The following is a 26194-nucleotide window of genomic DNA, read 5'->3' as shown; positions in this document are numbered from 1 at the left end:
GAAGCGATCTGCGCTTGTAAATGTTAAAAAAACGTTGCGAAGCTACGATCTCGTTATAATTTAACCGTGAGAGAGCTTCCGTCGCACGTTTATTTTTAACTTTTCTCCTCGTTGTATACACTTTCGCACCGTAGAAAAAAAAAATTCCACAATCATTTCAGACAACGTCGGGAGCGCGGAGAAACGCCGTAAACACGCTCTACTCTCGGCTTGCTTCCTTCAATTGGTGTCTAACAATTCTCTCGCAGGGCGAAGAATCATTTTCTCTCTCGTCTAAATATCCTTCTGTAGTTAGGTGTTTTCGACTCGGGAGCGCTCTTTCACGGGCGGTCGTAAATGGTCTCTTTTAGGGGTTTAACTAGAAACCACGACTCACGCAAGCCGAGGTAAGCGCATTCCGCTGAGAAGATCTTAAAACTAGAAATTGCGAGATATACGAAAATGTTCTTCTGTCGCCTGTGAAAAAAATGAATACTAGCAAAGAGAGCGCAAGACACGAACGTTCCATTTAACATTCTCCGCGTCAAACGCCGACGAAATGTCCAACCATCGCTCGTACGTTTTCGCCAATTTCGCAAATTGTTCTCTCTCTCGCGTTCGACCATCGGATCCCGCTCCGAAACGTTCGACTTTTCGGCGTTTAACAGTTTCGTTTTATCTAGTCGAACGACGAGCGGGACCGAAAAAAATTTAACAATGAAGAGAAAACCTTTTGCTGCTAAAGGCAAACGCAAGCAGTCTTTAGTTATATATCGACCCTCTGCCTTGGCGGGTGTAACTATAACTCTCTTAGGGGATGATCGCTCCTCACCCTCTATGAGATGCCTTCCCTCCGGCTCAGCAGCCCAGTTTAAACTGTGCGTTGCCCAGCTTCCTCCTCGGGAGGTGTGGAGGTTTCGGGAGCCACTTTACATCGTGTGACATCTCATGGAGGATGGGCCGCCCTTGAGAGTCTTAGTTACAGGGATGGTGAAGCGTCATACTGGCCTTAAGGCCCTAGCCTCTCCCTTCCCAGCTGCACGTCATGCCTCCTCGTGGCGCCCGCTGGTAACATGCCTGTTACATGTACACATTTATTCACATACACACGCACACACACCTACACTCATCCACCCACCCTACCACACCCACACTCACACATTTACACACACCCACACATGCACGTACACACACACACACAGTCATGGCTAAATGGCGTGCAGCGCTCCATACTGCGGTTACCACGGCCCCAACCGCTTCGGCGGGCTACCGGTACCATTCCGGAGTGGGAATTCCGGGCCTCAGGGTTAGCAGCCCTTTGGTCCTAGATTTTACTGCTTTCGATGATGATGTTACCGCCCCGAGCGAAGAAGAGCACGGCCCCACTCTTCGTGTTACTAGACAGGGGGCCACTCGGCAACGACCCGGCGATTCCTTGATGGTTACGATTTTAATCCCCTTTGAACATAGATGTTGCGCGATTTGTAGTGAATATAACAAAAACTATATGGCTTTATCGCTGAAAGACGAACTGAGACACCTACAATTTACCCACCATCAGTATGAGGTACAATTTGCTTGTTGTTACTGTAATAAAACGTTCGGTTCCTTCAGATCCGTCTCGGGACACGTTCCTAGATGTCCCTCGCTGAGGCTTACTCCGACTAGTGACCCGTCACCATCGACCTCCACGGCTCCAGCGCAAGAGGATTGCTCGGTCTGTGGCCGCTCATTCCCTACTAAAAGAGGGTTATCCCAGCACCTTCGGCTTGCCCATCCTGAAGCCTCTAATCTTCGCCGGATGACTGCCGTTGAGCCTCAATCTAAACCGCCTAGGTCCGGCTCAGCCTTTACAGCTGACGGGGTCACTAGAATGCTAGACCTGGAAATTCAGCTGCCCAATGAGCGTTCTATTGCTAAATCAATGGCCTCTTAGTTCCCGGACAAATCGTTGAAGCAATTGCGAGACAAAAGGAATGAGCCTGCATATAAAAAGCGCAGAGAGGCAATACTCGCTACCCTCGAGTGTACACAGCCTAATCAGCAGGCTTCTGCTTAGGATGAAGATCCGGTCCCTAGTCCGATCGATATTGCGTCATCATCCCCCAGTGATGAAGTTGTTGATACCGAATCAGCTAGTGACATTGCAACGGACAACTCTCGGGAATGGCGCAAGCGAATGTGGAGTGCAGTCCTGTTGGAACGTCCAAATTTCAACGACCTTCCTCCTACAGTGAAACAGGTGGTCGAAAATCTTTGGAACTTAATTGATTCCAAAGTGGATGGTGAGGTAATCACGCAGGCCGAAATTAATAGGGCCTATAGCTGGCTGCAAGAATTCTTCGCGCTAAAACCTAAAACTAACAAACCTAATTCCCCACCGGGTAAACTAAAAAGGGCTAAAAGACTGAGCGAACAAACAACAAGGCCACCGCTTATGCAGTGACGCAAAACATGTATAGGAACTGCCCTGCTCTGCCCGCTAAATGTGTTCGTGACAACCTTCCTTTACAAAACTCGGAGGCCGCGGAACCTAGCGCCAGCGAATTTGAATCGCTATACAACAAAGTGTGGAACCAACCCGGTAATTATAAATCGTTTGAACCGCAGAAAATTAATCCAGAGATTGACCCTAATAATTTGCTTGTTGCTATAACTTTAACTGACATTAAGAAGCGACTTAAACATACAAGACCAAAGTCTGCCGCTGGTCTGGATGGTTTAGTTAAGCGTGACATAATTAAAACCGGTCACATTTACGTTCTCCAGCCAATGTTTAATTTGATTTTGGTTGCCGGTCGCCAGCCTGGTTGTTGGAGACTTAACGTAACTAAACTATTGTTAAAAGAGGGTAAAAACAGCCTTAAACCCGAAAATTACAGACGCATTACTATTGCCCCACTACTTAGCAGAGTTTTTTGGGGTATAATAGACCAGCAACTAAGACATAAAATAAAATTATCCCCTAGGCAGAAGGGCTTTGTTCCCGAAATGGGTTGTTTTTTAAATGTTAATATACTTAATGAATCCATAAAAATTGCCAAAAGTAACGATGGTCTAATAGCGATTCAAATAGATATTGCACGGGCTTTTGATACAGTGCCGCATAAAGCCATACTAAACGCGCTTATTGCTAAAGGGCTTCCTAGTGAAGCTTTGAAGCTCATAATGGACTCTTACAAGGGAATTAGCACCCAGCTTAATCATGTGACGTGGTATTTTATACCCGTCACAAGGAACCTCCTCGGGAGACCGGACGGTCATTGCAGTAAGGGCAAATACCGTCTAGAGAGAGAACGACGCGCATATAATATAGTATCGTACGATCGGAATCTGTCGCCGCTTTATTTTGTATGTACCATCGGATAACGACGTCATCATCCAGCGAAAGAACACCGTACGTCGAGGGAACGCACCGCTACCCTGCAACTACCCCGCTCGAATCCAGCAATAGACCAAGAGAGGCAGCGGAGTAAGGGGAGGAAGGTCTGCGAGAGAGCGACGTATGCCGAGGGAATGTTCCGCTACCCTGCCGCTTCCCCGCTAAGGACCTGCGATAGAGGAAGAGAGGTCGCGGAGCAAGAGGAGGTCCTACCGAAGATGCCTTCGCGAGAAGACGTCAACTTCGGCCTGGGGTGGAGGTGATCACGAGGTGTCCGAATACCGGCATAAGGGCACGCGGTTTTAGCATTCTGTATTCGGCATCTGCCCTATCGTGAGCCACGTAATTAGAGTTCCTTTTTTTTGTTTTGGAAATTGTACCGCCGCTGGTACCCCGGGACCCTTTGCCTTATCGGACATCTCGGTAAGCCCCTCACCTTCTATCGTTGTAAAGAATTCGAAATCGAGAATAACGTACCGTGGGTTGTCGATCACCGAGTGTGCCAATCACCGGCCGATTCTGCGAAATGTGGCCGGGGTGTCGGCATTGAGCGTTAGTTAATAATTAGGTTAAGTAATTGCGGAAAAATTCAGAAGTATCGTGAGATAGGAAGATCGAGAAGCGACACACTCGGCAGGTCACTGAAACGGACCGGGGGATTGGTATCGCGATAGCCACGATTTAGCTTCTTAGCTTCGCGAAAGCGTTGCAAAATTTTGTGCCCACCCACGTCTCGATTTCGAATTCTCGTTTACGCGGGAGCAGATCGGAAAGTGCATGTTTTGTCGTATCGGAGATTTCATAGTTTGTCGCGTTAGTTCTCGCCTTCTCTCTCTAGACGGTCGTCGATACAGAATCGTTTCGTGCGTAGGATAAATCGCGTCGCTTTTAGTTCATTGCGTTAGATTTCGTGCATTTGAGATAATTGCGTTTCGTTGCGTTATATTGCGTGTAGAATATTTGCGTTTCGTCGCGTCATACCGCGTTAGGATAATTGCGTCGCGTTTCGTTAGTTATTAGAGTTGCGTATAGATAATTGTGTCGCGTATCATTCCGGAAATCGACGACTGCATCGCGCTTAGGAATTGGCATTAGTTCCCGTTCACGGGATTAGAATTACGGGATTTTCGGACATCGGTCAGTCGCTAAGCAATCACGAGTGAACTGGTTGCCGGTACGAGGTTATACTGTTCATCGCCTAGATTAATTAGATTTACAATAAACAGCGCTGCTTTTGCTAAATACTGCTGAGTCGAGGTCTCTTGCAAATTATCCCGGGATACTTCCTCAAATCCGCCTCCGCGTCTAGCCTCCTTACCCTGTAAGAATCACGCCACTCTACCACCGCGAACGGATACTGAGCTGCCGAGCCATTCCGCCGCCGATTCGAGTCTCTCGCGTTAAAGTTCCTTATCGCGACGCGGAAACGCGTCTGGCGCTCAATCAAGTAACAAATCAAAGCGGTATCGAACGGATTCGAATCGGGCGCCGAAGTGCTACTCGTTCGTGAATCCGCGGAGGCGCCGCGACGGTCGTGGTCGCGGGTTAGGTCAGAAGGGCCGTTTCGAGAATTCGCGGGCGTAGCGGGGTTCGCGGGCAACTATCGAGCTAGCCGCGAAATACCGCGTAGCAATCATAAGAATTGGTCCATAAATATCGATATAAAGAGAGGGGTGAAACAGGGCAACCCCCTCTCGCCACTTATCTTTAATTTAGTTATAGAAGCCCTTCTACTCCGACTCGAAAGTATGCCCGGGTTCAAAATCAACGGTCATGCCAACTTGAGCTGTCGTGCCTTTGCTGATGACCTAGTGCTCTTGGCTTCTAACATTGAGGATGCTAAAGCACAGCTCCACTTTTTAGTTAGCTTCTTTACCAGCTTTGATATGGACATTTCCATCGACAAATGTGCCGCCTTCCAAATTAAAACTACTAAGGTTAGCTGGTTTATTGTACATCCTCATCTTTACATCAGCGGGCATAAGATCAATTACCTGGGTCCTGATACCCCGATTAGGTATCTTGAAGCCCTGATTTCGCCCTGGAAAGGAGTTTTAACTGACCATTCCATTCGAGGACTGCAGGCTTGTATTGGAAGAGTCAAATCCCTGGCGCTTGAACCGCACCAGAAGGTTGAGCTGTTATCACGTCATCTGATACCTCACTTCCTCTACGGCCTAATTATTGGTAGCCCTTCAATCACGCAAATAAGATCATTAGATCAGAATCTTCGTGTTGCGGTTAAAGAATATCTTCATCTACCACAGTCCACTGCCAATGGTCTGTTATAGGCGGGTAAAAAAGACGGTGGTTTAGGCTTTCCAAAACTTGAAACCATTATCACCTCGGCTGCCTTGAAAGCCTATCTACGTTTCATTAATAAGAACGACCCGGCTATACAACAACTCCTGGAAGGAAGGGCCTCCAGAATGGCTCGGATTGCTGGCATCACCTGGCCGATTACATCTATCATGGCCATTGATAATTTTAAAACCACCGCCAAAAGGAATGAAGCCCTCAGATGGGCCAACTTACCGTCCCAGGGAAAAGGAGTAAAATCCTTCTTCGACGATAAGATTGGCAATGAGTGGCTTTATAAGCCCGTCCTACTGAAGCCGAGTAGATTCATAACCGCACTCAAAATACGGTCCAATGTTGTGGCAGACAAAGTATCGATTAGTAGAGCAAATAAACTTGATTCGGTAATCTGCCGTCATTGTAAAGTTGTGCCCGAGACCCTTGGCCACATAGTGGGTCAGTGTGTCTACAATAAAGGTCTTATTATTAAGAGGCACAATGAAATCTGCAACTTTATTGCTGAGAAGTTACAGAGTCATTCTTCTCCTCCAGCAATTACGAAAGAGCCTATCTTACACTGCCCTGGTGTCGGTAATCTTAAACCCGACTTGGTCATACATAATCAAGATCGAGTGTTTATCGCTAACATTACGGTATGTCATGAGGATGGTAACCAACTTAATAGTGCCAAGGCTCTTAAGATTTCAAAGTACTCGTGCCTCATTCCGAAGGTGCAATTTGACCTTAATGTAGCCGCCGCGGAAGTAGTCCCACTTGTTATCGGAACCAGAGGAGCTATGCCAAAGGACACTATAGCAGCGCTAAAAAAGATTGGTATTTGCGACCGTCAATCTTTCCGAACTATCTCTTTATGCGCCCTTCGCAGCTCAATCGTAATGTATAACTTATTCATGGACTACAATCGCAGATGAACACCCGATCCCTTCGTATCCAGGTTAGTTTCATGTGTGTGATTATTTATACCTAATTAGTTAGTAATGATTATATTATTATCGATAGTCTTTCGGCAAGTGTCCTTATTATGTATCTGGGTTTACATGTAACCATTCATGCGCATATTATTGTACTGCTGGACTGACCTATTCGTCTGGTCTTTTGTCTTATTTCTATTTGTTTACTCTATTATTTAATAGTTATTGACTTGTGTATGTTGAGTACTGTTAGATCTATTTTAGTTTAACGGACAATGTAATACTATTTGCCGAGTTGTTTTTTTTTTATAATCACGAATCGGGTTTGAGGGTTAATATATATGTTTGTTTGGAATGTCATTCTTTTGTCATTGTATTGTCATTGGTGTCATTTTTGTACTATTATTGTTGTTGTTTTTAGCAGTTCGTTGCACATGTGGCTGTAAATGACCAAGTTCTACTGCCTTAGCCGACTGCTTGTTAAAGGCCACCGCACCATTAACGCGGAAATACGAGGACTATTTAGTCACCTCGCAATATTAATTTTTCTTTTCATTTCTTTCTTCATTTACTCAAATATGAGTATTACTTCTATGCTTTACCTAGCTCTTACTATTCATATTACTCTCTTTTATTTCCTAACCCTTTATATCTTTTAACCCGTTCCTCTCGCGTTGAGTGCTGCCTGCTCTCTCAGGCACAATGCGCGCATGTTGACATTATGTCTTTTATTACACATTTTGTCACCATGCTCTTTTAAAATAGCCAATGCCTCATCATTTAATTAGTGACGCGCATGAATGGATTAACGAGATTCCCAATCTGTCCCTATCTACTTTCTACCGAAACCACAGCCAAGGAAACGGGCTTGGAAAAATTAGCGCGGAAAGAAGACCCTGTTGAGCTTGACTCTACTCTGGCACTGAAAGGAGACATGAGAGGTGTAGCATAAGTGGGAGATGTCATGTCGCCGGTGAAATACCACTACTTTCATAGTTTCTTTACTTACTCGGTAAGGCGGAACGCGTGCACCGTGGTTTCGACCCGGTTGTCACGGTATTCTTGAACCAAGCGTATAAGAGTGGTGTTGAAAGCCTGCGGACCGATCGCCAATAATAACTCCTGCGTGGTCCGATTCGAGGACACTGCCAGGCGGGGAGTTTGACTGAGGCGGTACATCTGTCAAAGAATAACGCAGGTGTCCTAAGGCCAGCTCAGCGAGGACAGAAACCTCGCGTAGAGCAAAAGGGCAAAAGCTGGCTTGATCTCGATGTTCAGTACGCATAGAGACTGCGAAAGCACGGCCTATCGATCCTTTTGGCTTGAAGAGTTTCCAGCAAGAGGTGTCAGAAAAGTTACCACAGGGATAACTGGCTTGTGACGGCCAAGCGTTCATAGGGACGTCGCTTTTTGATCCTTCGATGTCGGCTCTTCCTATCATTGCAAAGCAGAATTCGCCAAGCGTCGGATTGTTCACCCGCCAACAGGGAACGTGAGCTGGGTTTAGACCGTCGTGAGACAGGTTAGCTTTACCCTACTGATGACTGCGTCGTTGCGATAGTAATCCTACTCAGTACGAGAGGAACCGCAGGTTCGGAAATTTGGTTCACGCACTCGCTCGAGCGGCCGGTGGTGCGAAGCTACCATCCTTTCTAGACAAAGTTGGCAACGATATTTCTAGGAGTCTCGTGTGGGTCGAAAGGCTCAAAACAATGTGACACTACTAGGTGGACGGTCCTCGGATCGTTCATCGCATGGGCCCCAGTTTGCCGTATGGGCGTCATCGGATTCGTCGTCGGGATCTCACCGTATGACGACCGCGACGCTCTAACGGTCGATCATGGGTACTCCAAGTTCGACGCCGAGACTCGGAATCGTCTGTAGACGACTTAGGTACCTGGCGGGGTGTTGTACTCGGTAGAGCAGTTACCACGCTGCGATCTGTTGAGACTCAGTCCTATTCTTGGGGATTCGTCTTGTCGATTAGGCGAGGACCACAAGGAGAAAATATACATAAACATATATACATAATAATATATAGTAAGAAATGAGATTGAAGAAGGCGAAAGAAAAGAGAAACAGGAGACAGGAAAGAACTCTACCATTCCGTTTCATGTAAAAACGTTCGAGTCAGAACGGTTCGTTATTTGTTACAAAAGAGAGAGAAACCTATACGCTGCAGGAAGTTTTAAATTTCGCTACGAATCACGAAAGCACTCAGCTTCCAGAACTTGTCTTCACATCACGTATGCGAAAAGCAATACGCTGCCAGAACTTGTATTTGAGCCACGTATGCGAAAAGCAATACGCTGCCAGTACTTGTATGTAAGCCACGAATGCGAAAAGCAATGCGCTGCCAGAACTTGTGCTTATACTTGAATTAACGATAAACATTTATTAATTTCAACCTGAATGTACCGCACGTGATAAACCGTAGCGAATATACTTGAAAAATATTCTCCTGTAGATTAAAATTGCCGTTTGTAGGAGTTGTCGGTGATCATTTTATCGATTCGAAAGTACCGAAGAGGACTTAGAGCGAAATCGAATGTACCGGTGACGGGACTTAGAGCGAAAACGAAAGGTAGCTCAACGAACCGACTGCGCGGAACGATTTATTCTTAATAACTTCCTCATTTATGAATCCGAACGTGCCAAAACCATATAGGAGTACTAAAAATACACTACTCTAACGAGTCCAATCGTTTTCGGAATGGGTTGTCAGTCATAGTTTGACCGAACCGACGATGCCGAGCGATTTATTCTCAATTTCTACCGAAAAAAAAAAATTTTATACACAAATTCATTTATCATCATTTTAAACGTGTTTTACAACTTTTTGGAAATCGATTTTTTCGCGCTGTTTTATCGCACTCTCGAATTGGCACGTCCGGATCGCGCGTTAGCATCGTAAGTGCCCGTGCATAACGGCCGGCGTCGCCGACCGTCCGGCCGGCCGTTCGGTACCTACAAGGAGACGTTCGGTCCGATTGTGCCAGACGGAACAGAGTCGGGCGGGTGGCTACTCTATAACCTCGGTTGAGAACTAGTCCACCGCTCCTCGTGCGTAACTTCGTGTTGCCTCGACTGTTCGTGTTCTCGGTACCGATGCAGGATTTTCTCCACACTGCATTGTCGCGTGTCGGCGTCTAAGACCGAATGGCGCATATGCGACGAACCTTTAACATGAGGCTGGTGACTTGTATGCACTTCGGTGTGTACGTTGTACTGACTCAAGCGGCACAGGCTACTAAAATAAAAGGGATAGAAAAAAACCGACCGTTCTAAACGGGCCAAAAAAGGTTTTATAAAATTATATTAAAAATGAATTAGATAGTGGTGTTGAACGAACTTGTTCGTTACAACGCCTTCAGTCGAGAGGCTAAAAAATTGTGAAACGGAATATTTATTCCGAAATTCAGAAATGATATTACGTCCCCTTAATGTTTTGTGCGTCTCGAACGCCTAAATATTTTCTCGATGCGCGAGAAAACTTCTTCTTCGCGGAGAGTTTTTCGGTACGATGAAGTAAAATATTAAATGAATGCTTCACTATACGTACAGCGCAGCGATATTGAAACGAAATAATATGTAACTATGACCAGGAAACTTCTTCCAAAGTGAAGAGTTTTCGGTACGGGTGATTTCTCGATATTACATCGAGGTTTCGCTTATACGTCACAAAAATTATTATTATGGTGTGTCGTAACTATGACACGAAATTTTGAGAGAGAGAAAATAAAAATTTGGGTGGATTTGTAAGAATCGATGTGCCCAGCGCGAGCTAAAATTCTCTGTGTACGTGCTTGCTCCGATTCGTTTTTTTCGAACAGCATGCCCGTTGTACGCGCTATCACGGTACGTTCAGCACGCCACGGTACGCGCTAACCTTTATCGGTGTGTCTTGAATAAAATACCAAAGAGAGTGAAAGGAGAGAATAGAGAGAGAGAGAGTTTAGAGGAACAAAAATTTAATATGACTGAAACACATGAGAGAAGAACCAAATAAAAAAGGAACGCTTCAGCTGATATTGGTTCATTACAAAAAAATGGTACTTATGAAAAAGGCGAAAGAACACCGATATTGTGGAGGTTCAATACGAGCGTGTGTGGTTTACGTGCTTATACCGTTTCGATGCAAAGCGTGAAAAGCGGTGTTACGTGCTTCCAAAACTTTTCAACGAGAAATCTTTCTGGCACGAAAGGATTTGCATTGTTACGCGCTTTATCGATACAAAATAAGAGAAAAGAGACCCCGTGGAGGAACGAAACGTTTATATCGACACGGTTTCGATTCGTGTCGACGAACAGCATGTCCGCTGTACGCGCCATAGCGTATTGTCCAGCGTGCTCCGCTATACGCGCTATTTCGGTGTTGTGTCGTTAAACGAAATATTGTATATCAAAGAGTTATATAACTTCACGCAATATAAATAACATTACGACCCACAAAAGGAAAGGGGCAAAAAGAGAGCTGCAAATTGGTTCGTGTGCAAAAAGTTGTACAAAAATAATCATAAAAGAAAGGGAACGTTTAAGCTGAAAAACTGAAATAAACGAACACAACGTCCAGCGTAATTGTTACGCGCTTACACCGATGGGGATCGATTAATTCGTTCCGAGCGTGTGCGGTTTACACGCTTCTTACGTTTCGACGAACGGCGTGAAAGCGGTGTATACGTGCTTTCAAAACTTTCTTGAACCGGAGAATATTATTCTTCGGCATTACTACGTCGATATGCGTTTCTTCGAATCTGCGGCATTGAGGTGTGGAGGATTCGTAATAAAATCGAAACGAGAGAGAGAGAAAAGGAGGAGGAGAATTGTGAGTCTTGACGTCGATCGGTCGTTGTTAAATTGTAAAGGCGCCGTCGACCGTAGAAAGATCCAATTTGATGTTAAATATAAAATCTGCTTAAGAAATTGAAATAATTCTTTAAGCTCCCTGGTTGATCCTGCCAGTAGTCATATGCTTGTCTCAAAGATTAAGCCATGCATGTCTAAGTACATACCGAATTAAGGTGAAACCGCGAATGGCTCATTAAATCAGTTTTGGTTTCTTAGATCGTACAACAATTTACTTGGATAACTGTGGTAATTCTAGAGCTAATACACGCAAACCAGCATTCCACCCAGGGATGGGAGGAATGCTTTTATTAGATCAAAACCAATCAATGCGGCGGACGGTTCGTCCGTCTTCCCATCGTCGGCTATGATGACTCTGAATAACTTTATGCTGATCGTACGGTCTTCTAGCACCGACGACGGATCTTTCAAATGTCTGCCTTATCAACTGTCGATGGTAGGTTCTACGCCTACCATGGTTGTAACGGGTAACGGTGAATCAGGGTTCGATTTCGGAGAGGGAGCCTGAAAAACGTCTACCACATCCAAGGAAGGCAGCAGGCGCGCAAATTACCCACTCCCGGCACGGGGAGGTAGTGACGAAAAATAACGATACGGGACTCATCCGAGGCCCCGTAATCGGAATGAGTACACTTTAAATCCTTTAACGAGGATCCATTGGCGGGCAAGTCTGGTGCCAGCAGCCGCGGTAACTCCAGCTCCAATAGCGTATATTAAAGTTGTTGCGGTTAAAAAGCTCGTAGTTGAATCTGTGTGTCACAGTGTCGGTTCACCGCTCGCGGTGTTTAACTGGCATTATGCGATACGTCCTACCGGTGGGTTTAGCTTCTCTTCGGAGTTGCGGCCCAAATTAAATATCCCATCGCGGTGCTCTTCGCTGAGTGTCGAGGTGGGCCGGTACGTTTACTTTGAACAAATTAGAGTGCTTAAAGCAGGCTATCTTCGCCTGAATATTTTGTGCATGGAATAATGGAATAGGACCTCGGTTCTATTTTGTTGGTTTTCGGAACCCCGAGGTAATGATTAATAGGGACAGATGGGGGCATTCGTATTGCGACGTTAGAGGTGAAATTCTTGGATCGTCGCAAGACGGACAGAAGCGAAAGCATTCGCCGAAAATGTTTTCATTAATCAAGAACGAAAGTTAGAGGTTCGAAGGCGATCAGATACCGCCCTAGTTCTAACCATAAACGATGCCAGCTACCGATCCGCCGAAGTTCCTCCGATGACTCGACGGGCAGCTTCCGGGAAACCAAAGCTTTTGGGTTCCGGGGGAAGTATGCTTGCAAAGCTGAAACTTAAAGGAATTGACGGAAAGGCACCACCAGGAATGGAGCCTGCGGCTTAATTTGACTCAACACGGGAAACCTCACCAGGCCCGGACACCGGAAGGATTGACAGATTGATAGCTCTTTCTTGATTCGGTGGGTGGTGGTGCATGGCCGTTCTTAGTTGGTGGAGCGATTTGTCTGGTTAATTCCGATAACGAACGAGACTCTAGCCTGTTAAATAGACGCAAATTATGGTATCTCGAAGGCCCCCGGCTTCGGTTGGTGTGGTTTTTACTACCAACGTATAAACAAATCTTCTTAGAGGGACAAGCGGCTTCTAGTCGCACGAGATTGAACAATAACAGGTCTGCGATGCCCTTAGATGTTCTGGGCCGCACGCACGCTACACTGAAGGAATCAACGTGTTTTCCTTGGTCGAAAGGTCCGGGTAACCCGCTGAACCTCCTTCGTGCTAGGGATTGGGGCTTGAAATTATTCCCCATGAACGAGGAATTCCCAGTAACCGCGAGTCATAAGCTCGCGTTGATTACGTCCCTGCCCTTTGCACACACCGCCCGTCGCTACTACCGATTGAATGATTTAGTGAGGTCTTCGGACTGGTGCGCGGCAATGTCCAGGCATTGCCGATGTTACTGGAAAGATGACCAAACTTGATTATTTAGAGGAAGTAAAAGTCGTAACAAGGTTTCCGTAGGTGAACCTGTGGAAGGATCATTAACGAAAGTTTAAACAAACTTACAAAGTTTGAAAGAGAGAAAACCTCTATCACTACGTGAGCTCTTGACATTAAAACACATGATACGCAAAGACACGAAACACGTGATAATAATATACAGTACGTGCCAAAGAAAAACTTGACAAAATCTATGACTCTCAATATGAATACACGCAAAAACTGTGAAAAGCAACCAAAAGTATAATATGACTATAAACACATGATACGCAAAAATGAGGATGAAAAGTGCAGCTCCTCGCGTATATAAACAAATATAATATATTGGCCGTACACAACAAAAATGCGTATAAACGAGCCACAATAGATGATTGAGAGAGAAAGGGAGAGAAATATTTGGAGGTAGTAGCAAACAAACGAAAAAAATAAACAGATGCCAAAAATGTTAAATGACAATTCGTCGTTACGGCAGTCGTGATGCGGAGAGATATTACGGTTACGTGTAGGAGGTCGCTTTGGTTCTCATCGTCGATACACCCGTCCGTACTTCGTATCCGCCGACGCGTTTCGTACGAACAAGCGCTAACGTTAAATGAAGTTAAAAAATGAGAGAGCAACGCCGTTTCATGTCGAACGCTGTAAATAGAAAGAACGAAAGTTTACCGACGAAAGAAAATCGAGAGTTTCCTCTCTATCTTCTCGGCTCTTCTTTCCGTAGCGTATAAGAAAGGTTTCGACTCTCCCGGGACATCGTTTACTCCTTATTAACGGGTACCGCACGATCCTTCGATAATTACAAAAAGTCGTCGTAACTAGAATGTTCAACTTGAACACGAAGGAAAATCCGAACATTCTCATATAAAAATATATCTATACATAAATGAATCTGTCGCGTATTTTGCCGGCAGAAGGTTCGTTATGTAAAATGGATCGTATGCATGGTGTACCCGTTCGTCGCGACGTCTGAGTTAAAAGGAGGAGAGAATCGAAATTGTTAAATAGTTACGCGCCAGGAAAGCGAGAGATTTCGGAGAAGTAAGAAGAGGTGAAGGTTATAAGAATCTCGAAATATTCTTATCGGACTTTCCTTTCTATAATTTTTATTCTTGATTCGTGTCGCGTACTCTCTCGACCCGTGTGAAGACACGAGAGGGAATATAAAGAAATATTTTGGGATGTTTGGTAACGAAATGCATGGGTTTGCGAAAAAAAATTGTTAAATTTCTTGTCTTTTTTTTCTCCCGCTTCGTGAGAGACTCTCATTTTATTTTCTTTCTCTCTATAAATTTTGTCTTTGAACAAAGGGAACACCCCCTTTTAGCCTCTCTCTATTTTGTGTTAAACGAGAAACGAAATTTAGAGTGTGATACGGAGGCTTTCACGCGGGGGGGGGGGTGTCCGGGTAACCGATGGAAATCGAACCACGAAACCGCTTCGACGAACGAAGTCGCAGCTTCACGCGAGTCCGCCTGCTTACGACGGACGATATGGTAACGTATCGCTTACGGACCGGCTGAGAAGCGAAAACGATAGCGTAGTCTAGTTCGTTGGTAGACCGATCTGACGCCGGCCATGGAGTCCGTATCGAATCTCGCGATACCGCCAAGACGTCCAATATATGTAAGCAGCGAACAGGAGACTCGTGTTACGCGCGACAGCGCGTTTCGTATTTTCCACAGTTTTTGAATGACTTTACCACCCGGAACGGACTGAAAACTCGCCGCACGAAGAGAAATGCGCCACAGAGCGTTGTTTCATCGGCGGTTCTGTAGTTTTATACGGTCCTTTACCCGTCCACGCACGTTATCGTGTCGTCTTAATCAATCAGCTCGGGTAAATCTGTGAACAGAGCTATGACGGGACGACGTCCGAATACCGATACTTGATCTTGCGCTTGGATTGGAGTTAGTATTCTATGGACAATCGAACGAATTTATAAACCAGGTTAAATCACGTACATACTGGTTTTCAGACGCTGAGTTGTTAAATTTGAACAAAAATTTGTATACGATTACCCTGAACGGTGGATCACTTGGCTCGTGGGTCGATGAAGAACGCAGCTAATTGCGCGTCAAGGTGTGAACTGCAGGACACATGAACATCGACATTTCGAACGCACATTGCGGTCCACGGATACAATTCCTGGACCACGCCTGGCTGAGGGTCGTTTATATAACTAAAGACTGCTTGCGTTTGCCTTTAGCAGCAAAAGGTTTTCTCTTCATTGTTAAATTTTTTTCGGTCCCGCTCGTCGTTCGACTAGATAAAACGAAACTGTTAAACGCCGAAAAGTCGAACGTTTCGGAGCGGGATCCGATGGTCGAACGCGAGAGAGAGAACAACTTGCGAAATTGGCGAAAACGTACGAGCGATGGTTGGACATTTCGTCGCCATTTGACGCGGAGAATGTTAAATGGAACGTTCGTGTCTTGCGCTCTCTTTGCTAGTATTCATTTTTGTCACAGGCGACAGAAGAACATTTTCGTATATCTCATAATTCCTAGTTTTAGGATCTTCTCGGCGGAATGCGCTTATCTCGGCTTGCGTGAGTCGTGGTTTCTAGTTAAACCCCTAAAAGAGACCATTTACGACCGCCCGTGAAAGAGCGCTCCCGAGTCGAAAACACCTAACTACAGAAGGATATTTAGACGAGAGAGAAAATGATTCTTCGCCCTGCGAGAGAATTGTTAGACACCAATTGAAGGAAGCAAGCCGAGAGTAGAGCGTGTTTACGGCGTTTCTCCGCGCTCCCGACGTTGTCTGAAATGATTGTGGAATTTTTTTTTCTACGGTGCGAAAGTGTATACAACGAGGAGAAAAGTTAAAAATAAATGTGCGACGGAAGCTCTCTCACGGTTAAATTATAACGAGATCGTTGCTTCGCCACGTTTTTTTAACATTTACAAGCGCAGATCGCTTCGTTGTCGTTGATTAGAAGCGGAAGACCGCGCGATCCCAATACGGGGTCCGGTCATCCAGTCCTCGAAGTGCATAATTGTGCCGGACGGACGTTGAAAAACCCGGACCGATCGAACGATAAACTCTTATTTGGTGATCATCTTGTGAGAGTCTCCCTTCATTGTTGTTCGTGTGTTATATTTCTTTTATCGAACAACGGTCGAACGCAAATGAACAATGACATTTACCCCGAAGATCGATGTCGAAACGCTTTTGTTCCTCCCTTTGTGCGCTCGTGGTTTCATCGAACGATATATACACGACGAAGGTGTACCACGCACGTTAAAAATGGGATTTTTTTTCCTTTAACCCTTTCTTCTCTGGACCATGATAAGTCACCGATGGTTTACTTGGCTGTCTCTCGCATTCTCGCCCTTTTCTTGGGATTTTGCGTCGGAACGCGACAGCAAAAGAAAAAACGTATCGGACGATGCGTCTTTACGGTTTATCGACCGTCGAGTGTATATTCGAACGTAAATATGAAACGGTATATGTATCCTTTAGGAGACAAAAGAAACATGAAACGATCGTGTGCGAGAGCGCGCCGAGGGTATGAAGAAAAGGTCCGACCTTTATCTCCTCGTTGTCGTAGTCTCTCCTCGTCGTTTGTTTTAACGCGTCCTGGATAGATAAAAAGATATATCCGATTGTATATATACATATATACTCCGACGCGAGTCGAGAACAACCGGACGTCGTCGTCGTCGTTTTTTTTTGTCGTTGTCCCGTCTGCCCGAATATGCGGCGTTTTAAGTGCCTTTTTTCTTTTGTCGAACAAAAGAGAGAGGAGACACCGAGCTTTCATTTTGGCTCGTACGTACCTTCGCGTAGTCGACGATCGTGTTGATCCGAAAAGAGAAAAATAGTTGGTTATCGAACGATACAAGGGAAAAACGAACGACATAATCCCTGCGCGTTGGTATTAATATACCTTTCGTATTACGTGTCGAAACCCCGAAAAGAGCGTACAGTTTGTGTATAACTTTGAAAGAAATAATAAAATTTCGACGACCTCAGAGCAGGTGAGATTACCCGCTGAATTTAAGCATATTAATAAGCGGAGGAAAAGAAACTAACAAGGATTTCCTTAGTAGCGGCGAGCGAACAGGAATGAGCCCAGCACTGAATCCCGCGGTTAACGCCGCTGGGAAATGTAGTGTTCAGGAGGATCCGTTTATCCCGAGACATCGAATCGCGTCCAAGTCCATCTTGAATGGGGGCCACTTACCCATAGAGGGTGCCAGGCCCGTAGTGACCGGTACGCGTCTCGTGTGGATCTCTCCTTAGAGTCGAGTTGCTTGAGAGTGCAGCCCTAAGTGGGTGGTAAACTCCATCTAAGGCTAAATATGACCACGAGACCGATAGCGAACAAGTACCGTGAGGGAAAGTTGAAAAGAACTTTGAAGAGAGAGTTCAAGAGTACGTGAAACCGTTCAGGGGTAAACCCGAGAAACCCAAAAGATCGAATGGGGAGATTCATCGTCAACGAAGCTGGCTCCCGTGTTGGTGCGATAGTGCCCCGGATGGTCCCGTTACGACGGGTTTCCCATCGGCGAGGGCACACCACCCGCGGCGAATGTTCCGGCTATGTAGTCGTGCACTTCTCCCCTAGTAGAACGTCGCGACCTGTTGCGTGTCGGTCCAAGGCCCGAGGCGAAGACTGTCCGTCGCTTTTAGCGTACGATGACAGCCCCTTGGATGCCCGGCCGACTGCGCGACGGTACTCAGACGGTATCGGGCCGCAAAATTCTCGAACGTACTGCGTCCAGGACCGCCGCAAGCTCGTTCCAGTCTAGCGCCGTAACCGGGCCTGGCGGGCTGTTGGCAGGCGGAGTCCTTGGACTGGCCAAACTTTGAATTACCGGTCGGCGACGCTATTGCTTTGGGTACTCTCGGGACCCGTCTTGAAACACGGACCAAGGAGTCTAGCATGTACGCGAGTCATTGGGATTTGATAAACCTAAAGGCGAAATGAAAGTGAAAGTCGTCCGAGAAGTCGACTAAGGGAGGATGGGCCTCGTTACGATTAGGCCTCGCACTCCCGGGGCGTCTCGTTCTCATTGCGAGAAGAGGCGCACCTAGAGCGTACACGTTGGGACCCGAAGGATGGTGAACTATGCCTGGTCAGGACGAAGTCAGGGGAAACCCTGATGGAGGTCCGTAGCGATTATGACGTGCAAATCGATCGTCCGAACTGGGTATAGGGGCGAAAGACTAATCGAACCATCTAGTAGCTGGTTCCCTCCGAAGTTTCCTTCAGGATAGCTGGCACTCGACTCGAACGCATAACGTGTCTCATCTGGCAAAGCGAATGATTAGAGGCCTTGGGGCCGAAACGACCTCAACCTATTCCAAAATTTTAAATGGGTGAGATCTCTGACTTGCTTGAATTTTCATGAAGCCACGAGATATAAATTGATAAAATTTTTCTTGGATCAGAGTGCCAAGTGGGCCAATTTTGGTAAGCAGAACTGGCGCTGTGGGATGAACCAAACGCAGAGTTAAGGCGCCTAAATCGACGCTTATGGCATACCATGAAAGGCGTTGGTTGCTTAAGACAGCAGGACGGTGGCCATGGAAGTCGACATCCGCTAAGGAGTGTGTAACAACTCACCTGCCGAAGCAACTAGCCCTGAAAATGGGTGGCGCTGAAGCATCGCGTCTATACTCCGCCGTCAACGGCAAGTGCGCAGGAACAGGATTCAGTTCCCGTTCTCCATGAAGCCTTGACGAGTAGGAGGGTCGCGGCGGTGTGCGCAGAAGGGTCTGGGCGTAAGCCTGCCTGGAGCCGCCGTCGGTGCAGATCTTGGTGGTAGTAGCAAATACTCCAGCGAGGACCTGGAGGACTGATGTGGAGAAGGGTTTCGTGTGAACAGCCGTTGCACACGAGTCAGTCGATCCTAAGCCCTAAGAGAAATCTAATGTTGATGAGGTGTCCTAAAATTCACGCTTTTCGAACGCAAATGACAAACATACGTACGCTCGCACGCACGTACGCGCGCAAAAGGCAAAAAATGTTAAAAAGAGAAAAAAATTGCAGTTAAATAACAATTTACGTCGCCGTCGTTTCGTGTTTGTGTCCTAATCCACCGCTCGAACATGATCATTTTTATTGATAAATTGACGAAAACGTTGAACGCCGAAAAAAAATGATCGCGGTTCGGATCGATGGATACTTCACGTTCGACGTGATGCGACGTTGTCGAACGCCTGAAAGCGATTTTTTTTCTATTTTTTGCTTGGTTAAATCTTACAAACTATCGAACGCAAGTCGTGTGGTCGTTGCGTCGCAGATGCGTTGGTGTTTTATATAATTTTGCGTGATTTGGGAAGAAACACAACCATCGGGCGAAAGGGAATCGGGTTCCTATTCCGGAACCCGGCAGCGAAACCGCATACCAATCGGGCGGTCGTAAGAGTGTTCGTCGGGGTAACCCAAAATGACCTGGAGACGCCGTCGGGAGATCTGGGAAGAGTTTTCCTTTCTGTATAAGCGTTCGAGTTCCCTGGAAACCTCTAGCAGGGAGATAGGGTTTGGAACGCGAAGAGCACCGCAGTTGCGGCGGTGTCTGGATCTTCCTCTCGCACCTTGAAAATCCCGGAGAGGGCCACGTGGACGTATCGCGCCGGTTCGTACCCATATCCGCAGCAGGTCTCCAAGGTGAAGAGCCTCTAGTCGATAGGTTAATGTAGGTAAGGGAAGTCGGCAAATTGGATCCGTAACTTCGGAATAAGGATTGGCTCTGAGGAGCGCGGCGTGTCGGGCTTGGTCGGGAAGTTGGCCAGGCTGAAGTGCCGGGCCTGGGCGAGGTGAACTGTTGGCGACTTCGTGTCGCGTCCCGGAATCCGAGCTCGGTCCCGTGCCTTGGCTGCCAACGGATCTTCCTTGCTGCGAGGCTTCTTGTGACGGCTTCGGCCGCCCTTTTCGCCTCTTCGGCCGCCATTCAACGCTTAGCTCAGAACTGGCACGGACTAGGGGAATCCGACTGTCTAATTAAAACAAAGCATTGCGATGGCCCCCAAGGGTGATGACGCAATGTGATTTCTGCCCAGTGCTCTGAATGTCAACGTGAAGATATTCAATTAAGCGCGGGTGAACGGCGGGAGTAACTATGAGGCGGGAGTAACTATGACTCTCAGGGGTCATAGTTACATGGTCGGTGATGCGTAATACAGACCCCTGGTTGGGTCCTTCAGCCTCTCCCGACCTAGTCGTACCCATATCTCCTCGTGGTGCCCGCCGGTAACGTGTCCGTTCTGTTTATACTGAACGAACACGGCTAAACTGAGTACGACGACACAGGGCCCTGGGGGCTCTTGTCGTCCTCTGAGTCTGACAGAGGGGACATCAAGAGGAAGCTCGTAGTCGCGACTGGCAGCCCGCCGAGAGTGCTGCTCAGCCCGACGAAGGCGACCCAGGACGCTCCCGAGATGAAGATCGATATGCCGCGACTCACGAATGAGACCGAGCCGATGAAGGCATCAGCAGGTCCGGAGTGCGCGGACACTCAGGAAGTGAGGGCGGCGGATCCCCCAAGAACAGTCAAGCAGTTTAGGGAAGCCGCCGCACCCACCCAGACCAGGGCCCCCGAGAGTAGGGTTCAGGAGACGGGTTTGGAAGGAGTTGTCGCTCAGCTGATTGGGAAAGTGGAAGAATTGTCAGCTGAGCTAAAATGAGTGGCGAGGAAAAGGCAGGGCAGCAGCAGTGCCCAGCGCGGGACTCAGCCCAGGCCACCACAACAGCGGCCCAGGCCGGCCCCGAGAAGGGCAAACACCGCAGAGGGGGCGACCAACCGTGCAGCCCGAAACACCGCTCCGGCAGCAGCCCACCAGGGAAAAAGCGAGGAGTTATGGACTACCGTCCTTGGCCGAAAAGCGAAGCAACAGTCGAGGAAGGAGACGCAAGCAACGGTAGCAAGGAAGGTGTCTGGTAGGAAGCCAGAAAACCGGCCTCAGGGTAGACCGGTGGCAACGGGGGTCAAGCTAGCCCAGCCTGAACCCAAGAGAAGGATTAGGGTACCACGACCACCGAGGACGGCGGCAGTTACCGTCGCTGTAGCACCTGGAGGGGAGTCTACCTACTCCCAGGTGCTGAGGAAAGCCAGGGAAGCGATCCCCCCCAAGCAACTGTCCGAAATGGGCATAACGGAGGTGAAGATCCGCAAGGCGGCCACTGGAGGACTTGTCCTGGGGATACGGGGGCAGGAAAACAAGGCGAAGGCAGCCAACTTGGCTGGTAAACTGAGAGAAGTTTTTCGGGACTGAGAAGTTAGGGTGGCTAATCCCACCAAAACGACAGAGATCCGGCTGCTAAATCTGGACGAGTCCATTGAGAAGCAGGAACTAGCCCAAGTCTTGGCGGAGCTAGGAGAGTGCTCCGCCGAAGACATCAAGGTGGGCGATATCAAGAGAGGACGAAACGCACAAGGGACCGTGTGGGTCCACTGCCCCTTGACAGTCGCCAAGAAAGCGGCGGCAGCGGGACGAATACGAATAGGATGGATATCGGCCCGGTTCGAGGTTCTTGCGACCCGGCCAATGCACTGTTACCGCTGCCTCCAGAGAGGGCACACGGCCCAGCAGTGCGGCGAGGATGTCGATAGGTCCTCAAGATGTTACGCGTGCGGAGAGGGGGAGCACAGAGCTTCAAACTGCAATAATAAGTCGAAGTGCCCCCTCTGCAGCGACCTGGGGCGTCCTAGTACACATCGCCTTAGGTCGGTTGGATGTGCACCACCGATGAGGAAGAGGAAAGCGGCCGCTCCAGTCAAGACCGCTGAATCCGGGAAGGAACCTGGAAAAGAAAAAGAAACGGTTAGCGTGAGACAGGGCGAGCAACCAGCCACCAAGGAACCAGCTGATCAGCCGGCAAGCCAGGCGGAGCAGAGCGCCATGGAGGTGGCGGACAAGGCAGTTTAGTAATGGGGCCATTGAGCCCCATACTTCAAGGAAACGCGAACGACTCGGCGGGGGCCCAGGACGTCTTCCTGTACAACCTCGCCGAGTGGGACTGTTCGTTGGGGGTGATAGCGGAGCCCTACCGCGTCCAGGACCAGCCTAACTGGTTCGCGGACGCGAAGGGCCGCGGCGCGACGGTCGCGGCAGTGTCGCGTGGGGCATCCGGCCCCCCCCTGCACCGCGATCGCAGAGGGAAGGGGGGCCGTCGCGGTTCGATGGGGGATGTAGCGGTGGTGGGCGTCTACGCACCACCCAGCTGGCCTCTCGCAGAGTATGAGGAGTTGCTGGACAGGGTGGGGCAGTTAGCGTCGCGTTGCCCCACCCAGCGCGTTATGGTCCTCGGGGACTTCAACGCGAAGGCTCGCGAATGGGGTTCCCCGAGGACCGATGCGAGAGGCCGGGCAACACTGGATTGGGCGGCGCCGCAAGGGCTCCTGTTTCTCAGCAGGGGCTCGGCGAGCACATGCGTGCGGCCTCAGGGGGAGTCTGTAGTGGACTTGTCCTGGGGCTCCCCCGTGGTCGCGCGCATGGTAGCGAGCTGGCGGGTGGAGGAGGAATCAGAAACGTTAAGTGACCACTTATATATTCGCATTAAGTTCTCCTCCGAAACCCGGCGTCGCCGGGGTGGACGCCCACTGCCGCCAAGATGGGCGCTGAAGAGTCTGGATAGCAATATGATGGTGGCTGCGGCCCTCGCGGTTAGCTGGCCGGCTTCTCCGGCCGGAGAGGTCGCGGATGACGAGAGTGAGGCTCAGTGGTTCCGGGGCACCATGCAGGATATCTGCGACGTAGCGATGCCCCGGGCCACCCCTTGCCCGCGTCGGGCGGCGTACTGGTGGACGGGGGAGATAGCGCAATTGCGCGAGGCATGTCTCCCATTGCGTCGCCAGCATCAGCGCGCGCGGCGGAGACGAAACCGCGACCATGCGAGGGAGCAGCAACTTTGGGGCTGCGACCGGGAGGGGGTAATGGCCTACAAGAAAGCCATCAGGGAGTCCAAGGATCGGGCCTGGGACGAGTTCCTCGGTTCTCTTGAGCGGGACTGGTGGGGGCGGCCATACAGATTAGTTATGGGTAAATTGTGGCCATACGTCCCGCCAGTTACGGAAAGTCTCGACTCCCAGCTACTGGGGCGCGTCGTGGAAACACTGTTTCCGCGTGAAGATAATCCACCGGCGCGCTCCGGGTCGTCGGCCCACCTTCTGTGGACCGACGATACGGAGGTCTCAGACGGGGAGCTCTTCTATGCCGTCAAGAGGGCCAGTGCACGGAACACCGCACCAGGCCCTGACGGCATCCTTGGCCGGGCTTGGGTCTTGGCACTCCCATTTTTGGGGGATAGACTCAGGGGCCTCTTCAGCGCCTGTCTGAAGAAAGGGACATTTCCACAATTGTGGAAGAGGGGACGGCTGGTCCTCCTTAAGAAGGATGGACGACCCGATGGGGAGCCCTCGGCGTACCGGCCGATCGTGTTGTTAGACGTGGTTGGGAAAATATTCGAAACAATTATGGCGAAGCGACTCACCGATCACCTCTCCGGAGAGGGTCCCGACGTGGCCGACTGGCAGTTTGGGTTCAGAAAATGTAGAAGCACCATAGATGCCATAAAGAGGGTAAGAGACATCGTCCAGTCGGTCACGTCCAGGGGCGGGGTGGCGATTGCTATATCGCTAGATATAGTAAACGCATTCAACACCCTGCCCCACGGGACGATATTAGAGGGCCTAGAAAGGCTCCGGGGCCCCCCGGTAATTTGTAACATTATAGGGGACTATCTCCGGAAAAGGCGATCAAGTGCGTCGATCGGTCGGGCGCCGAGAGAGTTTGGTAGGTCGAGCGGGGCGTACCCCAGGGTGCGGTACTCGGTCCGCACCTGTGGATCGCGGGGTACGACCCCGCTCTGCGGGCCCCACTGCCACCGGGTTTACATTTAACTTGTTTTGTTGATGACACCCACATCCTGGCAGTGGGGCGAGATTGGACGAGGACCAGCCGTCTCGCAGAGTTAGGAGCATCGGTGGTCGTTGCCGAGATCCGGACGCTCGGGCTAGAGGTGGTTCCCCACAAAACGGAGGTTATGGCCTTCTGCCGGACACGTGGGGGCCGGCCTGCTGCTGGAGCGTCGATCCGGGTAAGCGGGGCCGAGGTCCAGATCGGGTCCGAGATGCGGTATCTCGGACTCCGGCTGGACAGCCGCTGGAGATTCAAGGCCTACTTCGACGCGTTGGCCCCCAGGTTGGAGCGCGTGGCAGGCGCTTTGGCGCGCCTATTGCCCAACCTGCGGGGTCCGAGTGAGAAGGTGCGCCGGCTCTATATGGGGGTCGTGCGGAGCATGGCCCTATACGGCGCCCCAGTTTGGGCTGCCGACCTGGCTGCCAGTCGTCGCTCGCAAGGTGTTTTGCGAAAAGTGGAGCGGCGGCTGGCGGTCAGGGTGGTGATGGCGTACCGCACGATCTCCTATGAGTCGGCTATGGTCCTGGCTGGGGTAATTCCCTGGAAGTATCAGGCGGAGGTGGAGGCGTCAGTGTACGGATTCAGATGTGCCCTCCGCCGCGAGGGGGTTGTAGAGGGTGCCCAGCCAGGGCCCAGCGTCGAGGAGGTCAGGCTCCAGGCCTGACGCGCTGCTGTCCCTCGCTGGAAGGAGGAGTTATCCTCCAGCGGGGCCGTGGGGAAGCGCGCTGTCGGGGCGGTCCTTCCGCGAATGGAGCAGTGGATGGACCGCGGCCACGGGCGGCTCTCGTTCCGGATCACGCAGGTGCTCACCGGGCATGGTTGCTGCGGGGAGTACCTGTGCCGGATCGGAAGGGAACGGACACCGATGTGTCACGAGTGTGGTGGTGCTGGGCCCGACGACGCCCAGCACGTGCTGGGTCGGTGCCCTGCATTCGCGTTTCTGAGGCACCACCTAGAGTGTGAGCTTGAGTGTGGTGCTGCGTGCCTGGGAGATGTGGTTGAGCGAATGCTTCAGAATGACGAGGGATGGAAGGTTGTCGCCTCCTTCTGCGAGACGGTGATCTCGCGGAAGGGCCTTGGGGGCTGCCTCCCCCATGGTCCTTCTTCAAGCTGGCCCAAAGAATACAAAGAAGAATACTAAAAATAGTAGTGCTGGTGGTGGGCCCTCTGGCTCTGCCGCCCCAGCTTTTGATACCCCCTCCCCTTTCCCTTCTATTTCTTCTTCTTCTATTTCTTCTACTTCTTCTTTTCCTTCTTATTCGCTCCAGCCATCTGTTGGTGCATCCACCTCTCGTGCCGTTTCCGAGCCTCCATCAGATGACTGTTTTGTCTGTTCGATTCCGGAGTGTGGCCGTTCATTTGCGACGAAAATAGGGCTCGGAGCTCATTTTAGACGTGCGCATCCGATTGAGCGCGATGAGCTTGTAACTCCAGCGACAAGCAAGGTCCGGTGGTCTGAAGAGAAACGAATGCGCTTGGCCCGTAAAGAGGCATCCTTAGTTCTTGATGGTCAGGAATTTTTGAATCAGCTTCTAGAAGCCGTGTTCCCAAATAGAACCCTAGAAACTATTAAGGGTCAACGGCGGCGTGCCGACTATAAGGATGCTGTCCAGAGGTTCATAGAAGAACTACAGGAGGAGAATATTGCTGGTAGTGGTTCTCCACCTCCAGACAATCCCATTGACGAGGACCATCTATCGTCACCAATACGTTCCTCCTTAATAAACCTCCCTCCTTTATAGGGGCGTGATTATTGCGCAGAGATACTTAACCGGATAACTAACCGGCTTAAGAACATCTCTCCATCGGAACTAGCTGGTGAAATCGCATTTTACATCGGAGAAATATTCCCTAATCCACCAAGCAATGCTCATCCTCGAAAGCGCTCGCCACAAATGGGGCT

General features: G+C 49.3%; 2 non-coding genes across 2 annotated transcripts; both read left to right on the top strand.

Moving 5' to 3' along the window:
• The first annotated feature begins 11533 nt into the window (after window positions 1-11533).
• On the top strand, window positions 11534-13466 carry LOC143266181 (small subunit ribosomal RNA). The gene has a single exon (XR_013041256.1). It is a non-coding gene; the product is annotated as a small subunit ribosomal RNA (ribosomal RNA).
• Window positions 13467-15434: 1968 nt separating this feature from the next.
• Window positions 15435-15589, top strand: LOC143266179 (5.8S ribosomal RNA). Its single transcript, XR_013041254.1, has one exon. It is a non-coding gene; the product is annotated as a 5.8S ribosomal RNA (ribosomal RNA).
• Window positions 15590-26194: the final 10605 nt, after the last annotated feature.

This window comes from Megachile rotundata, unplaced genomic scaffold (genome assembly GCF_050947335.1).
Source record: "Megachile rotundata isolate GNS110a unplaced genomic scaffold, iyMegRotu1 scaffold0057, whole genome shotgun sequence".
Lineage (NCBI taxonomy): Eukaryota > Metazoa > Arthropoda > Insecta > Hymenoptera > Megachilidae > Megachile > Megachile rotundata.
The sequence above is the reverse complement of the archived record's forward strand: the minus strand, read 5'-3'. Positions and strand labels throughout refer to the sequence as shown.